This window comes from Apteryx mantelli, chromosome Z, assembly GCF_036417845.1.
Source record: "Apteryx mantelli isolate bAptMan1 chromosome Z, bAptMan1.hap1, whole genome shotgun sequence".
Taxonomy (NCBI): domain Eukaryota; kingdom Metazoa; phylum Chordata; class Aves; order Apterygiformes; family Apterygidae; genus Apteryx; species Apteryx mantelli.
Genome location: NC_090020.1, coordinates 16,688,887 through 16,705,914, shown reverse-complemented (window position 1 = coordinate 16,705,914; position 17,028 = coordinate 16,688,887). Strand labels below are relative to the sequence as shown.

Sequence of the window (17,028 nt, the reverse complement as noted above, 5' to 3'; positions counted from 1 at the left end):
TGTGACAATACTTTGGGTGAGGTTCCTCCCCAGCTCACAGGCAGTCCATGTGGGCGGAAGCCCAAGGTAGGCTTCTCTGAGACAACGAAGCCTGTTAGTGGACTCAGGGTCCTGACAATGTCCTTCCTTGCTGCTAGAGTTCACACACCCAGGTGGACAACTCTTTGGTGATTGCACTAGCTACAGCCCTATCTCACTGGGCAGAGACCCCAGCCACTGTGCTGAGACCCCAGCCACTGTGCCTTGCAGTTATTTAGCTCTAAAGACACTGGCACCCACATCCCAGCATCATAACAGTCAGGTTAGTAGGTTCTCCTCTCTCCTCCTCTATAGTCAGGCTTTAGGTCAGTATTTAAGGGTCAAGTGATTTCAGTGTCCTACATCACTAGTATTTTGTGCAACTGTTCTCAGCCCCTCTCCCAACCTGGCAGGAACTGCTGCAAAAAAACATCTATCCACATAGATGCTGGGAGAGGAAGAGTTAAGATACATTGCCTAGAGCACAGCCACACAACCTTGACTACTGTTTCCTCCCACTGTTCCTCAAGGAGCACACAATCTCACACCCTCCTCCCCCACTACAAAGAAGCACAGTCTTATACCAAGGATGTCCCAGACAGTGTTGGGAGTACTTGCTAGACTATACAACGGAAGTTGCTGAGTGATTACACAAAACATAGCAGGGAAGGTAAAAAAAGTTGTATTCCATTTGTTACTGTTTCTGGCTTGAACAAATTTCCCAACGTTAGTGCTATTTTATACACACTATTAACACTCTCTATAAAGTAGGAATTAGTGTTATCTTCTGTATACTATCGACATGTTATACTGAGTAGGAGGTAGCACTGTTACATATGAGTCAGAGCATCCTCTATACACTATTAACATAATAGCCTTAATAGCAGTCCTAAGCACACTTCCCACCAGACCCCTACCTCCAAGCACCCATGACCTGGCTCCACATGATTAGGCAAACTAACTTGGCAGCTGTAGGCAGTCTTGGCCTTGCAGACATTCATCAGCCAGCACTACAACAGTACAATCCTCTTTTCACAGTCCAAAACTTCCTTCAGATGGCACTTCTGACACTCTTCTTTTAATTAATGGTGTGGTTAAGGTCAGGACAGAAATTCACACATTAATTACTATGCAATACCTGGATCCATGTGAAGGAGTTTGGCTATTTACTGCCCCTGTGAAAGAGTGATTATTATTGCAAAGAACACAAAAAAGTTACAGAAAGACAGTTGTCTTACACTTCCCCTTTCCTGGCTGACAGGAGCAGCAGTGTCAGTGGTGGGGAGGAGCAGGGTGCTGAGTGTGCTGGCTCTGGCCATGCAAGGTCAGTCCCAGGCATCCCTGGAGGTCCTCCACAGCCAGGTGACCCCAACAGCAGAGTTGTGACCCTCCCTTTGGGCAGAGGTGGATGAAGATTATGAGGGGGAGAGCATCTTCCAGACTATTTGATCTTTACTGGTTGGTGGACTGCTCTGAGCTATTGCTCCTTGATTGGTGTAGCGAGTTACTGGGCAAATATTCTTTTATAAGTTTAGTTCTGATATTTTTTTTTAACCAACTACACTTTTTTTTCATAATGCCTTTTCATAACTGTACTTGAGGTAGTTACATATCAAAACTGATTGGATTTATCACATTTTACAATTCTTACAAGAAAATTCTTGAAGTATTCCTTCATGACAAGTATGGTGAAGCATAAACAAGCACCACACCACATAAAAATTCATGAGCATTTCAATGAATTGAGACAACTTGAAACCAACTAACTATGCTTTTCACACAATTTTAACATATGGCTAAGCTTCAAATGGGGAAACAATAACCCCAACATTCATAAAACCTTCTTCTTCCCTTTAACATACAAGCACTATCAATTTTAAATGATTATAAGCTATCAATGATTACTCCCTCTCTCTCTTTCACATAGAATTCCTATAAATTAAATTCTTGTCAAGCATTCTAAATCCAAGATTAAAGCATCCAATATTACAATAAATAAAAACAACTGCTTACTACATGAGTTAAAATGAGAGTTTGTCAAACTGGAGGTCAGAGAAACATCCTCAGGAAAGGGACTTAGCACCCATGAGGCAATTTTTCTCTCTGAACGATGGAATGACACTTAGAGAAGCCAAATTCTGCCTCTTCCCCCTCTTGTCATAGTGTTTATACACATTAGGAAGTGGCTGTTTGGTATCCCAAGCTTACTGATGAAAAATTAATCCTCTTCCCCTCCCACCCAAAAGGATGTTATGCTGCAGTTGTCTTTATAAATTTAACAGTGAGGCTCAGTGTCTTTCACATCCAATTTTCTACTTCAGCCTCTGTCTTTAGTGGGCTCAAACACTGTTCAGAGGTCCATTACAATTAACAAAAGGCCTTAACTCCATGCATGTTCTTTATTCATTAAAAAACATTTCAGGAATATTCCTAGAGAGTGTAAGACATTATATGTGTAGGGTTATAGACAGTCTGATTAATGTAAAAAGCTATTATACAAGCAATATTTTAAAACATTAAAGGCACCATTCCTTTTTTGTAAGGCAGAAAACACAATTGATAAAAAGCTAAAAATGGTATTTCTAGAATCACTCAAGTTTTTAGGTGAAATTATTTCTCCACACAGAACAAGCAAAATATTTTCTGAGAAATACATAGCTATGTTAGTAATTTATAATACCATATTAAAATACAGAGCAAGATATCTGTAAGTTAAAATATTAAAAGTAGAATAGAACTTTCTACATTTGAGCTCAAATCAACATGCTGAGTCAGCTTACCAGCACGAGGAATTTCATCATTTCTAATGCACCTATACAAAGATCCCTGACATTTTAAATAGAGACTTCATTTCCAAAGGTGTTCTAAAGCTTGAAGCAAGTATCATACAGTGCATATCTCCGCTTTATAGGATGATGTGGACACAGAGTTCACTGCCACTTAATGTCTGCAAAACTGTATGAGAACAGTAACAGTAGGTTATTCCACAGTATTGTTTTTCATTTGTTTTCTCTCTTACAAGGTAAATAATATTTTGCCTTCTACTCAGTATCTTCTGATGAAGACATGACAAAACCCATTAACACCACAATTTGGTAACCACAGGTTTACCACTGCTTTCCCTTTCCAATCCTCTGATAACTCCTCACAGGGGAAGGTCAGTACTGGCTTTCACTTTATCTTTTACTGCCTTTAATAGAATTAGACACAAACCTTCTTTTTGTTTCCCACAGATTTTGGAACTACAGTTCATACAAGTAGACCATTTTAATGGCATCAGATATTTTACATTTGTGAGACTAACTTTATAAGGACAGCTTAGCTCATACTAATTTACTTACTCCTACTACAGAGAGTAGAAATCCACAACCTTCTACCCCTACCACTGATCTGAAAGACAGGAAAGAAATACTACTTATTCTTATGTGAACTTTTTACAGAACAGCACCACACAATCTCAGTAACTCATTTATGACCCTATATCACCATTAATAGATGTATTTGGGGAGTAAGACTACCTACCAGAAGCTGAAGGGGAGATGAACAATCCAAAAATTCAGTAAAACTGAGAAGCAGTCTCCAAATGAACAAAGTTAAAGCAGAAAAGTGATCTGCAGATCAGTTTTAAATACAAGGCTGTTCTCTCCTTCCTGACAAATTTGTTTTATTACCTAAACACAATGTGTTCCATGCACTTCAGCACTTCCATTTTAAGAGTAATTTATTAGCAACTATGATTTTGGAAAATCTGGTGATCTGCAGGAGACTCCAAGAGGGAGACAGACAGATTACCAAAACCCTATTCCACACTTCAGTCCCTACTGACAGATTTACACAACACTCTGCACACCACTTTGGCTTTTAATGAAAGTAAATGGATCCATTTGAAAATAATTAATCTGAAGGAGAGTATGATGATTTACATCTTGTGCATCTCTCTTGATTCCTCTGTCACAGTGTACTACTATATCCTACTCAAAGTAATAAAACACCATTCATTTAAGAAAGAGCTTCTCAAATTTGTTGACAGACATTCCTGTTTAGAAACAAAAAAACCTTTTGTTAATCCTGGGGCTGGGGAGGAGAGAAAGATTCTGGTTTGTGTACCAGAATACCTGTTCACCAAGCACCATCAACAAAGATATCTGCCTCCCTATAAACATATCAGTGTCAATGAATAAGTCTGTTAAAAATGTAAGGCCCAAATATTTCTTCAACAAGTTTGCACAAGTGTAAGTGAGCAGGAGAAATGAAAAATTAAAAGTTACACCATTTCCACATCAAAGGCTTACATTTGAATGAGGCTATGGGGTAGAACTACACTACAATCTAGAGTATCATAGAAGTGATACAGTTGACCTTGGCAAGCCTGTGTCAAATGTAGGTATCAGCCTAACCAGTTTGCTGTTAGCTTAATCAGAACAATTTGTCACTTGAAAGACTGTTATGACTATACTTACAGTAAAGAGAAAAAAAAAAAATTCAGTAACACTGAGTCTGCATCTCGATGCACAGACATCCTTATACATCTCGCTGTGATGTTTAAGACTGATTACTTTAGAACTGAAAATAACCATTATCTGTTCTATTAAATCTGCAGCCTGATGCAGCAAGTCTGCAAAGGCCTTCATGACCAGACTCCACAAGTCAGAATGCTGTCATGTTATATACCTTGCATTTATGCTATACACAGGACAAGAACCTAAGGAAACTATTTTCATCTTGAAGTTGTGTATGCCCCATCAATATGCAATTTGAAGATGCTTGGAAGTAAATAACTAACTTAGAAGAAAAATTATAGATTTCCTACAGCAATCATGCTTTTGTGAAGATTGGCTACCACAAAAGAAGATTTTCTTCTCTTCTGAGTTCTTTCCCTTGAAGTATGATGTCCTGACTACACAATTAAACAGAATCACAAGGAGAGGCTGCAGTGGAGCACATAGGACAAAAAAGTAAAATAAACCACCACCAACAAAAAACCCTTGAACACGTGATTATCAAGAGTTATAAAATTAGTGTGACAATTTTAAGGTTTCAGTGAACCTGAAACATGAATCCTTAAAGATGAAGTGTCTTCACTTCATTAAGGCTTTAAACTCCTCCTAAAGAACAAGAATACATGCACAAGCCTGAACACTCCACAAACCAAGAAGATGTCATGACAGGGTCAGAGCTTCCTTTTGAGACTTTGTACCAAAAGACAAAAGTGAGATAGCTTCTCTTTGTGGCATCATCCCAGATTTATACTATATCCAATAATGTTGTTGCCTAAGAGTTTAAATAAAACTTTTATTAGCAATAAAGATGAAATATTTTACCTCCTAATGGGAGGGAGGGAGGGAGGGAGGGAGAAAAAAATATTCCTACCTCTAAACTGACTGCTATAAGATTTGTAACAACGTTATTAAAAAAGATGAGAGAAAATGGAAGAAATTAGATAGCAATTTATTGCAAATGTGGTGGTAAATAAGTTAAAGAAAGAAAAACATTGTTATACACATAAAAATGTGATGAGTTGTGGGTTTCTCCCCCCTTCTACCCCCCCCCCCCCGAAGGAAACTGACATTTTAACACGGCACATTATGGAGAAAAAAAGAAAATGTGGCTGGCAGGATCACAGTAGTAATCAAAAAATTTCTTCTATATTTCTACATAAAACATATTCTTTTTACCCTCCACTTTTAACCCAGTTCCTTCTGAAAACAGAAAAATGGATAAGCAAGATTCCACTATATGGTATTTCTCAGCAATTTTGTAGGATGAAAGAAACCTCCTTTTGCTACTTCAAATTCCATTGTTCTGCAAAACTAAATTCTATACAATTATTTAGTTTAAAAAAAAAAATTAAAAAGTCTCACTTCACACTCATCCAGAAAAAAACATGGGTTTGTGTGATGCTCATGTGAAGCTCCCAACAGATTTGTTCCTCAACTAGCAGCTCAGTTTAAAAGCATTAAACTACTTTTTCTACTTACTTAGATACTGATAAATCGTCTAAATAGAAATCCCATTCTCAGCTTAATCACAACACACTAAAGCTACATGTTCGGGATTATTTGTCCTTTGAGTTTTAAATTTTTCGATTCACATTTTTAAGCTTCTCTCCACAATGATGAAAGCCAGAAGACAATTTTATTACAGTGAAAATTCAGATTTTCAAACAATCACATAATTCTAGGAGAAAGAGTTCTATGAATTGTACACTTGAAGTCAAGTGGTCAGAACCTAAGAAGAGTCTGCATGATGATGTGCATGACATAAACCAAGTAATACTTAAATAAAATCTTGTCCTGATAGCTGAAAAATTTACAAGGCCAACAATTCAGTATGATACTTCTAACCACGAGCTGAATTCACAATTACTGCTCAATAGTTTCTAGGAGACTAGTGTTGTATGCCAGAAAAATATCGTCACGCCTATGTTACCCATAATTTTTGCCCTTTTTGTCTTGTCAGTGTTTTGTTTCCTAAATGCCTTAGCTGTGTTTCTTACCAGCTTCTTACTGTATGAGACTCTCTCATGCAATGGTCTTTATTCCTCAGCCCAACCTTGCTTCACTTGTTGGAATGATTAGTAATAAAATAGTCACTGTTAGAATCATCCTTTAGAATAAAGCTTCAGCATTATTAACACACTAATCATATATATGAGGGCAAAGTCATCATCTCAGACTGTCCATAGACTCAGGAGACAGTACAGCATTAATAAACTTCCATTTTTGTTTATATTTTTCCTTGTACCCAGAAAGCCTACATTTTTTGTTTAAATGAATGCTGCATCTTTCAAGACTATTGGGACAAGCTCTTCTCCTCCCTCATTCCCTCCCCCGAATATCACTGTCCATACAAAATATAACTTTTAGTTTTACTTCACAATAATACATCCTCTACCAGCCCTCATGTTTTCAAAATCTGAATAGAATGTGAGAGTTTGTTGGCTAAATAATACCTTTCAGTGAAGTGATTCAACTCTAACATTGAGGTCATCTTACTGTTAAGTGTAACTTTAAGTTTAACCTTGCTCTTTTGCTAACAAAAATGGGAGAAATGCGATCACTGGAAGAAAAGCTATGAAGCAAATATAACTCCTGGATTTTATCAACACATAAATTCACGCATCTTGTTAATGTTCTCTACATTTTGCAAAATACTGGTAACTATACTGGTTACCACCTTTGGGTTGTCTACACTTTTAAAATAGATTGCTTTGGCTAAATATCAAATTTGTTATATTATGTCAATTATATTAACATTCGTTACTCTAGAAGACAGTTTTAATCTAGTCTTTGAATTGCAAGTCTTGAGAACTCTGGATCCTCCTGAAGTCTTGCTTGTTTCTTGTCATGTGTTATATGAGCCCCGCTCTACACCTTTTGCAGTACATACTGAAACAGCAACTAGTACTATGGCAAAGAGCTCCTTCAAGAGAACATTGTACCCAGCACTAAGCTACACTTGTCACAGGTGTGCACTAAACATGTCTATCTGTTTAAAAAAAAAAAAACCCTATGGCTGCAAAATATAGTTCACAAAGTCAAAAAATTCCCAAGAAACCTTAATCTTGTTTCTCGATGATTCTACAAAGACACTATTTATGTTATTACTGTCCAGTCCCTGATGCATTCCCTACAAACAGCAACCATTTGGCAGTAAAGATAGCAGCAGGGGCAATAAAGCAACACAGCATAGTCTGAATGCTCTCCGCATTTACACATATCAAATTAGAAAGTCCATTCATTTACATAGATTTGAGACCTACTTTATATGGTGGTAAGACAAAAATTAGTAAATGGCACATTTCCACAATTCCCTTACAGAAAATAGCTTATGAGATCCTGCAGGTAAGACTTGGCAACAAAGTTGTTTTCAGGTTACTTTCACATTTTTAAAGCACTTAATTTTACATCCATATGTATTTTTTCTTTCTTTCTTTTTTTTTTAAGTCAACAAAGCCGGTATATTTGCACAAGCTCTATTCCAATAAATTGAAAAGTAGGCATTACCAAATAAAGCAGGGTTATACATGAAAAAAAGGAAAGTTATATATAAACACATTCTTCTTCAACGACAGATCTACATGACACTTTCAGACTACTGAGATTTAAAATAATTCAGTTTTTGAAGCAACAAATATCTGCTTTTCATCTTAAAATCAAGAATTACATAGATTTATAGAAATGAATGCATTTTGCTTATTAGGAATTGATGTCTATCCTCGCTGACCTTTCTGTTACAGCATGAACTACAGCATTGTTTAAATTGACCCTATAAGACTGGACAATGTTTTTATTTTATCTACATAGACCCAGCCTTACACTTACCCATTCCTTTTAAATACTTGGTTATCCAGAGGAGAAAGACTAAACAAAAACACTGTAAAAAGAGAAAACCCAAACACTGCAAGAGATGATGCGTGTCTGTACTCTGTACTCGTTTTCTGAAACTGACCAGTATTACATGGCGAACAAGCAATTATATGCCTCTACAAAGTTTTATTACACAGAAACAAGGCTGCTAGCACAGAGAGAAATCACATGAAAAAATAAAAGATCATCTGCTTTTGAGTTCAAGTAGTTCTGTGCAGGAGCTGAGTTTTGTACAGTGCATTCAATATCAAGCAAAAAACTTTAGAAAAACATCATTACAGATTCCAAACTGACAGTGTTCTGGGAAAGGATAGGTAACCAAACCAAGGGGAAGAGAGAAGATGTGAAGTTAGAGTAATTTTTCTGGTAAGAGAAGACCTGAATGAAAACTTGTCTGTCTACTGGGAGAAAGAAAGGAGAAGTTAGAGAGATTGAAAAATAGAAACAAGTGGATTGACAGAAAAAAAAAAAAGAGGGTGAGAAAAGAAGGCACTATTGTGGATGGTAAAATGAGAAAATGAGCAACCAAAAATACTCAGAAATGGCACTGGAAAGAAAAACCTAATAAGCTGAGTGGAGCTAGGTAGAAAAAGAAAGTCTAACAAAAGCAAAAGGGATTATGTATAATTTAATGAATTAAACTAAGTCACCTGGCAATGTTACAAGTTAGTAAAGTATGCAGATGCTCTATTCTTTTAATTTGCAAAGGACTTTGGGTCACAGTGGTGACAAGTATTTCAGGCTGACTGGCAAATAGTATTACACATTTTCAGCCTAGAAAATGTTACTGGTTAAAAGGTTGAAGACATATGGTGTCTGTATCCAGGAATGGGTTGAAATTTAGTTCACGTGCTCAAGAGTAAACCCAAAAGTATGTTCTCTCTGTATGGTCTTTTCCAAGGTATCAAGGTCTAGAATTTATCTAGCAAGCAAGAATCAAAGCTGGAGTGATACTCCTAGCCAAACAACTGCAAAGTGCATTAGAACAGACCTGCACTGGCCTGTTCTTCAACTACAGTGAAGTTACTTCATGTTCTTCTCAAGCACCACTGCACATGTAGCTACCATGCCATCTAAAGATAAGAAAAGGATAACCAACTATCAATTTCTCCACATTGTCTGGTCCCAAACCAGAAGACTTCATAACATCTGATTTTTGTCCACACCTGATTGAGGTATTTTTGGATCATCCTCATTTTAATGCAATCCAGGTCTCAAGATTTAGTAACATTTTGGTTAAATGGTAAAATCCTGGTAGGGATTACTGATCTCACCATATGCTTGTGGACTTGTGTGAACAGAGTGTAAGCAAGCAATCATTATTTTGATTTCTTTGCTTCTAGTATTCACTACTGAGAGAGGACAACCTGTCTTCTCCTTGATTTTAAATTCTACTATAATGCATCATGTCTCTTCATGAATAAGAATGGCAGCAAGTTAAATTATATGTAGTACAGTGTGATTAAGAAAATGAATTGTATGAAAGGTTACAGATCAATGGTTAAGACTATTGACTCATATGAGCATTCATTCCATTGGCTTTCACAGGAAATTAAGGGTGCGGTTTCCTCATCAGGTTAAGCTGATCTAAGGCTGCTGCGAGAAGTGCCAGTCCTGTCATTCCCCACCCATGCGCTCTCACTGCTCCTCTTGCATTGATTAACAACTGCATGGCAGCATGGTGCCAGAGTAATTTACTATAACACACCACATTTGCTACAGCCATAAAGGAGGTGCAGAAATGTGCCATTGAGGATGGCATTGCACCTTTGGCAACAGCTCTGAGTTTGAACAGCTCTAGTTAATAGAGAAATAGCCAGATCAGGAAAGAGTGGTATCAACAGGAACAGTCAAAACACTTTTTCCTGTTCACCTACACAGCTCTAAACACAAGTGTCAAATATGTCCCTTACTCCAGTGCAAAACTTATCTTCACAGTCCACTTGCTGAAATGGAGGGGAAGGGGGGAGAGGAGAACCTCTGTCAAACATTTCCACAAAATTTTTAGGGCAAAGTACAAATCACAGAATTTCAGAATGGTTCAAATGATTCACAGTGGTGAAAACTGAAAGCAAAAAAACTGAAAGCAAGTGTGCAGTTCTGTGCAACAGTTGAATAAATATAATAGAAAGAATTAAGACATGTACCCTGAAACAGCTGTAGTTATGTAATGAAAGCCTGCCTAACTCCTTCACCCTCGCATTTTGACAGAAGACTGCATTTAATCAGAATATCTTTTGGAAAAAAAAAAAAGTAGATTTAAACACACCCGTGTTTATCACTTACCACCTCTAGAAGTGCTTCAGCTAGCACAGCATTTGTGCAGCAGGAAGCTTGATAAACACTTCTTCATAGGACTCTACACATTTAAATGGCATCTCTCCCACAGGGTATCTTAGCAGATTGTCTTTCTTGCCTATAGACCAAGTATTATAAACAACCATTTGACAACTAGTAAGGAAGTTACAGAAGTGACTTGCATTTTGCTATTTTCATGTTTCAGACGAGGTCAGATGATTCCCATTTCTGATGACATTGGATGTTATTAGTAAGCACCAAGTTTGTTCAGGGAACAGCAAGCTCACAGGGAGGGATGCTTTTATTCATACCGGACCTGCAATGGATATTTTTCATACCCGCATAAACCACAGTGGGTTAAAAACAGATATTGATGAAGGAACAATATGTAGGAAAATGTGATGTATAATACAAATCCAAAAGAGAATTATAAGCCAGAGACCTAAGTGCAAGTGATTAGTATATTTTTAAGAGCTTAAACATCATCTTGCAGAATTCAGAAGTCTTGTCACAGCTGAAAACTTAATCTGGTAATGGAATGGCTGAATTTAACTTTGAAATAGAAGTTCAGCTACTGTTTTTTATTGTTGCTCTTGAATTCTGTCCTCTTACTGACCCATAATAAATCACTAATTTCAGTTAAAGAAAAAAAATACATATTTGGCCTGTGTTTGGTAGTCAACAGAAAATTCTAGTTCATACCATTAGCAATTTATTTCAACCTAATCAGTTTAATTTGAACCACATTCTCCTCCAAATGTAATCATCTTAAAAAAAGGAGAAAGTCAACTTCTTTGCCATAAGAACAGTGAAATGTGTTACAAGCTTTCTAGAGAATCTTCTTGATTCAAAGAAAAATGTTTTCTATTTGCTTTATTTTTTTGTATCCTTGGCTGCACTCAATTTAATTTTTGGATCTAAATCAGCCTGTGTCCCACAGAAATAAATTAATCCCTGTATATAACTTCTGTATTGGTTCCAATGAAGTGTCATTTTACTTCTTTTACTCTTCCTATTTTGAAGGTTGTTTAACTGAAAACATTTTCACAAGATGAATTATGAAAAGTTAACTTCTTTTTACAGTAAATATTTCATATTATAGCAATTTTAACCTAATCATGCTCCTAATGGCTTGCAGTTTCAACTGTCTAAAAATCCGGAGATCCTGCAATCTAGTCCAATTCTCAGGAAGTACGTAGCTGCTACTAACAAAAAAAGAACAGAATCCCAAAACACCCTCCAAACCAGGCCTTCCTAAAGTATCAGAGGAGGCACTTAGCAACTCAAAGCATACCCAGAGTTGCAGTTACCCCCCAAAACCTGCATCTTCATTACAGAGACACACAACAAGCTTTAGTAAAGAAAACTTTAAAAATTTTCCAATTTATTCACTTTTGATTTGCCTTTAGTTTCTGCTTACTCCCTGGCAACCAAGTTTATTATGGGGGTTCTAGTTTTAATGTTACTCATATTTGTACAATTTAAAAACTACATACATTTTGCATTTACTGTTTGTACTCAAAACAGAAGGAATGTTATCAACCTTAAGTCATCTCTAGCATTAATATTCAGGGCGCTACACCAACCAATGCATTCCCCTTCCCCCCCCCTCCTCTCTCAACTGAAATATTAAAAACTATATAAGTAAATGAACAGATCACACAAGAAAGTCATTATACATACTGAAAGAGACTAGGAAGACTATATGACTCACATTAAACTTAGCTGGAAGTTCTACAGTCTAAGAGAAAAAAAATTATATTCTCAAATGGATTAAATCAAAAAATTTTTTCAGTTCCTCTTAAGCACATTTTATAATTAAAATGAGCTTTAGTTCAATGTCAACTTCTTTAAGTTTCTTCTGAAATTTTCTTAAGAGTACTTTCAAAGCAAATATGAAGACATATTCATTGTATCAAAGTTATTCATTCCATTTTTAAACTTCCTAACACAGTGTTATTTTTGTTTAATCAGCATTTCCAAGAGAGCGTTTTGGCCAATCAGCCTCACTACCAACACTGCAACAGTGATGAAAAGTCTCTGAGAAGTTTGGGCTGCATTGCTTTGAGTCATCAGAAGGAAAAAAAAAAAAAACGTTCCTAGTTTCGTTTCAGAATTCGTAGTTTTCAAGAACAGCTCAGACTTTAAAGATAACTGAGACACGGGTGGCCTTTAACTGCTGACAGATACCTCTCACATGAAGTTAGAAGCACTGCCTTTAGGAACCGCTTCCACTCGCGCAGCCGCCTACAGTTATGACAATAAAAATAACAGAAACGCTTCTCCACTGTTACTTTACTCCACTGACAGCATTATGCGCGGCTACTTCCCCAGCAAGCTCAATTTCCCCCCCCCTTAAAAAAAAAAAAAGTTATTAATAGGAAAGGAGAAAAAAAGGAAAGGAATAGGAAAGGAAAAAAGAGTACTGGCAATCACAGTTTTTACTTAAGAAGTGAAGAGAAAGCTGGCGGGGAGAGCAGAGTCAGTAGGCAGGCGGCAGCGATGCTGCCCGGGCACCGCCGCCCCAACCGCCCCCAACGGTCCCCAACGGCCCCTTGGGCGCACGAGCCCGGCGGGGACCCGCGGCCGCGGGCGGCGCCCCCCCCCCCCCATCGCGAGCGCCCGCGGGAGCGTTACCGGAGCGCCGAGCCTCGGACGCGGCCGCCCGCCGCCGCCGCCTGCCACAAGTACCTGGCGGGGCAGCCCCGCGCCGCTGTCCCCACCCCGGCCCGGCCCGGCCCGGCCCCGCCGAGGCCCGGCCCCTCCGGCGGCGGCGGACCCCGTCGCCGGCACCTCCCCCGCCCGGCCCCGCCGCCGGCACTCACCCGCCCATGGCACAGCCGGCGGCGGCGGCGGCGGCGGCGGCGGCGGGGCGCGACGGTGACGGCCGCCGGGCGCCCCCGCCCCGCCCCGCGCGCCCGCCGCGGCGCAGGCGCGCGGAGGGCGCAGCCCTTCCCGCCGCGGCAGCGCGTGCGCGGGCGTTGGCGCTGAGGCGCCGCGCGCCGGTTGCTAAGGGGAGGGTGGCAGCGGGCCGAGCTGCGGGTGTTGGAGGAGGAGGAGGAGGGTGCGAAGCGGCGGCGGCGCAGCGACGTGCGTGTGAGCTCGCTTCGTGCGGCGGCGGGCGCGTTGGCTCTGCGTCCTGCCCCGCCGCAGCGGGCGCCAGGGCCCGGCGAGCGGCGCAGCCCGGGCGCTCGCCCCCCCCAGCAGGCACAAAGGAAATGCTGTGCTCGTCCCGTCCGGAGCCTTGTGTAACGCAGGCTGTAAGGACTTCCCTGAATCAATTCCTCTTTTTGGGGGCCGTGGCATTAAAGAAGGATGTAGCCTTAACCGAAAGGGTCACAGTCACAGGAAGATACTTGGGGTTATGCAAAGCCCTTAGGCTGCAGCGGGAAATAGAGACCTGCCACAGTGTCTCGGACAAAGCTCTTCCCGTATTGCGCTTCTGTAGAAATACATGAAGTGTGAAGGTTACTGCTATCGCTCCTGAGCAGTGTCAGCCTGTTAGGAACATGGGAGCAGGGGCAGCGCCAGAGGGCTGAAGATGCGGTGTGAGCTGTTAGTGCGTACATGATGGGGAAGCGTGCGTGACGGTGACGGGGAGCGTGTACGCATGAGGACCGGAGGGGGACAGTGCACAGACACCCCCCGATACACACGCTTTTCCACGAAATCCCTGCCGGGAACATGAAGGTTGAATGAGCGTGCAGCAGGGATGGCTTCATTTTAAGTGTGGCAGATTGTGACATCTGCTCATCCGATCGATGCCCAGGGTCATCTCAAAGGGCAAGATAAGAAGTGAAGACAACAGAATTTTGGGGAGGGGCAAATATGCATGCTTTCGTAAGCCATTTGCAGATTGGTTTCCCTAAATTGTGAATGCTTTGATACAAAATGGGAGCATGTCTTCGTTTGTATTTGTTCAGGGTCTAACGCAGTAGTACGCTATGACAGTACATGGCAGCAGCCTCTTCAGGAAACAATGGGATGTGTTATATGTTTGCATCACCTGGAGTTCACTCAGTGCAAAATTCAGCCTGCTACAGATGCTTTTGATAATTATAATCCCCGTTCCTATCTCCATCGGGTGATCACAATATACTTGGTGACTAAAATGCAAACTCTTTCAGTCAAATGATACATGTGTCCTGTCACCTGCTAGCAGGTGTTTCTGTTGAACACAATGGGAAATCTCTTCAGTCTGGCTAAAGCGAGAAGGCCGGTGGAACCACTGGGCAAGAGACTGGTAGGCAGCAAGTTCACCAAACCGAGTGACACAAACCCTGCCTCCATCAAGAATTCCCAGGAAAACGTGTGGTTTTGGAGTTCATGGAACATATACCCTGAAATGGTAGCCTGGGTTTTACCAGGGGCTGAAAGTTGAGAGTCATATTACCTAAAAATAGAATGAAGCCTTTTCGGTTGAAGGTTATGAAGTATATTGTTGCAAGACACTGTTGTTGTTCATCCCCTTACTGCTTTTTCCTCCAGCATGGTGACCTATCAGTCCATCTTTGCTAGCACAGCTGCTTGCATGGTCCTATAAAGTGGATTGGAGAATTGATCTGACATAAAAAAAATCTTTGTTTTGTTACTAGGTTATTTTTCAACTAGGTTGGTCCCCTACTTCAAGTCAAAAAGCATGTATGTGTGCTGTTTTTCCAATTTGGGACAGGGGATGGACTGTTACAGCATGAGGTGTAAAAAAGCATCAGAGATGGAGGAAAATTTTATTTCCCTCATGCCCCTCCAAGATTTTGTGGTTTGAAAGCACAGCCTCACTATGCCCTTTAAACTTGGCCTGAATTCACTAGTCTAGGAAAAATTACAGTCTCAAGTGGAAATTATGAGAAAGCCTTGTGATTTCATATGGTTTCCACCTTAGGCCAGGTTTTGGTTAACTGCCTCATAAAAAAGCAAAACTGTGGGTGGATAAGACATGCAAAATGCAACAAAATGACAAAACATTAGTATAAACCAAACCAAAACCACCATGCTTCTCACTCTTTTGCTCTTTTCTGCCCTAAAGATACAATACATGGTATTACTGCTTCAGGAAGCTTAATGTGAGTTGTGTCAGGCAGCAAATATAATTTAAACTTTTAATTTTTTATTGATCTAAATATGGAGGAGTGAAGTTACAGTAGTTTTCCACAGCTCAGTGCAGACAAAGATATAAGGGGTAAAGATGTATGGTCATTTGTAAAAGAAACGGGGATATGAGGATGTTGTTTGATTTAATTGATCAGTTCCAAGAATAATTTACTGAAAAGAGTACATTTTGTTAAGAATATAGGAGCATTTAAAAGTTTCCTTTTCTGATCCTCCATGAAATACAGCAACAAGATAAACCATGATGATTAGAAATCCCAATGTTATGACTACTGAGGTAAGATTAGAAGTACTTTGGTTAGCATTCATTGAAAAAATGGATTTTAAACATAGCCCCAGACTCATATATATATTTATATGTGTGTGTGTGTGAGTGTGTGTGTGTATATGTATATATGTATATAGTTACTAATTTCTGAATCCTTTGAAAAATCTTTTGAGGTTAGATTGGGAAAAGTGCCTTAGAGTTTCATAGCTGGTTATGTGTGTTTCTTATACAATGCATAATAACTGGTCTGTGTATATACTATAAAAATAGAAATAAGTGTGTTTCACCAGCAATAATCTAAGTTGTGCTGTCATTCAAGAATGCTTAATTATTTTCCTATTGGAATTCACAAGGCCAGCAGAAATGTCAATAGATTGTTTTGGCAGAAAAAGAAAATAAATCCAATATGATAGGGCCTGTGAACTGGTTATAACACAAGCAGGGAACAACAGAAAGGAAGAAAAAATTAAACGTTCCCTTCCCGAGAGGGAGGGAGGGAGGGAGGGAGAGAGAGTTTTAAAGAGGATATGACAGAAAACACTTCTACAGGGCAAACTTGGGTTTGAGAGTTGAATTTTTACTTTCTCTGTGGTTTTTATTTTTTTACTGTTCACCTGATTTTACTAATTTCAGGTTTTTCTTTTCTGCTTGTTTCCTGGTGGTTGTGTCTGTTCCTTGTTCTCCCTTTCCACTTCCTTTAAATGCACTCTTTCTATTTGATATCAAATTTATGTCTACTGCAACATTAGTGAAGTTATGGAATGGTGCTCTCTGTAAACTAGCTGCCAATAAATGTGTTGAATAGATGTATTTTGTTTCACCTGACTCTTTTATAAGGACATATGAACTGGAAGATGGTTTGTTTGTTTTAAAGGGGTATATGGTGTAATTTAATTAAACAGAACTTCAGTCAAGAACAGAGGTCTGTATGCCCAGATCCAATTATAACATCAGGGCATGGGTGTA

General features: G+C 39.5%; 1 protein-coding gene across 1 annotated transcript in view; it reads right to left on the bottom strand.

Annotated features, from left to right (window-relative positions):
• Window positions 1–13,540, bottom strand: part of PTBP3 (polypyrimidine tract binding protein 3) — a 61,194-nt gene extending 47,654 nt beyond the window's left edge. The window contains exon 1 of the mRNA XM_067315136.1: window positions 13,511–13,540. The gene's annotated coding sequence lies outside the window, so the exon portion shown is untranslated. The remainder of the gene's footprint in view (window positions 1–13,510) is intronic.
• Between the last annotated feature and the right edge of the window lie 3,488 nt (window positions 13,541–17,028).